Source organism: Gekko japonicus, unplaced genomic scaffold (assembly GCF_001447785.1).
Source record: "Gekko japonicus isolate JY-2015 unplaced genomic scaffold, Gekko_japonicus_V1.1 scaffold777, whole genome shotgun sequence".
NCBI lineage: Eukaryota > Metazoa > Chordata > Lepidosauria > Squamata > Gekkonidae > Gekko > Gekko japonicus.
Genome location: NW_015160858.1, coordinates 784,336 through 785,860, shown reverse-complemented (window position 1 = coordinate 785,860; position 1,525 = coordinate 784,336).

Sequence of the window (1,525 nt, the reverse complement as noted above, 5' to 3'; positions counted from 1 at the left end):
GCGGAGGCTGGACGACCATCTTTTGGTTATGTTGTAGGGCTATCTTTCGGCTATGCTCCTGCAGAGTGCAGGGGGTTGGACTAGATGACCTGCAAGGTCCCTTCGAACTCTAACATTCTATGATTCGATGAATACCCGAAGGGCATGAGGAATTGGCTCCAGGCAATTTGCAAAAAGGCTTCTGGTCCCTTCCCCACTGACTCTGCAATCATCAGGTGATCCATCCACAGCCATTCCATTTATTTCTTATGCTCTTTCCCCAATTTATTTAAAGACCTGAGCTGTGGTGAGTGACTCCCACGGTCTAATTTTCTAATTGAAGTGCTGTTGCAGCACCGCACAGACCTCCGTGGACAGTCCCAGCCAGGGCTTTTTTTGTAGAAAAAGCCCAGCAGGAACTCATTAGCATAATTGGCCACACCCAACAGCAGAAACGTATTATCTTATTAGGCCACACCCCTGACAGCACAGGTCATTAGCATATGAGGCCACACCCCTGCGTTACCAGAAGTGTGCTCATCCAGCCACACCCACCTTTTGCTTCTTATTCTGTTTACCTTGTTTGTTGTCAAAAACCAGGGCTTTTTTTGTAGCAGGGATTCCTTTGCATGTTAGGCCACACACCCCTAATGTAGCCAATCCTAATGAGTATCTGCTGTTGGGTGTGGCCTATTATGCTAATGAGTTCCTGCTGGGCATGGCCAACTCAGGAGCCAGCCGGAACTCCGTTCCTGTGCGTTCCTGCCCAAAAATAGCCCTGGTCCCAGCACCGTGGAGGCTTTCTGTGTCCCTTTAAAACATCCCCTTTCATCCTCCAGCCTGATTATTTCCTGTTCTCTCTGGGCTGCCAGGAAACGGCTGGATGATCAGCTCTTGCTGGGGAGGGGCACTAGACGGACTCTGCAGGAAGTCACCGCCAGGGACTGTTCTTACAGTGTATTGTTGGACTAGCGTCCAGGAGATACCGGTTCAAATCCCCAGCCTTCTGCACAACCTGCTGGACACCCTTAGGCCAGATCCCCCTCCACCCGACCATTCGCAGAGTGCTGTTGTGCGTGCATGTGTGGGGAGGGGGAACTATGTTTTACCACCCCAAGGTCTAAGGAGGGAGATGTATGGGTGCAGGGGTCATTACGTAGAAAAAGAGGTGCAGGAGCTCATTACCATATTAGCACAACTTATTTGCATATGCCACACCCCCTGACATCACCAGAAGTGTGTCAGAAGGCAGCACCCACCGCTCAGGCTCCACTGGACTGTCTTGGATTCCTAGCTATTGGGGGGGGGGAGTGCAGATCTGTCCTCGCAGGGGACCTGAATAAAACTTGGTCTTAAAGGTGCCACTGGACTGTTTTGGACCGGGGGAGTGGGGGGGCTCTGCAACTTACCTGGCTGCTTCTTGCTCTGACTGAGGGCTGCTGGGAGCAGGGGGTGGGGCTTGTTGCATGTGCCCGCCCCCTGGGCTCTTTACTGCCGGAGCTCCGCTCCTGTGCGCTCCGCTCCTGTGCACTCCGCTCCTGTGCAC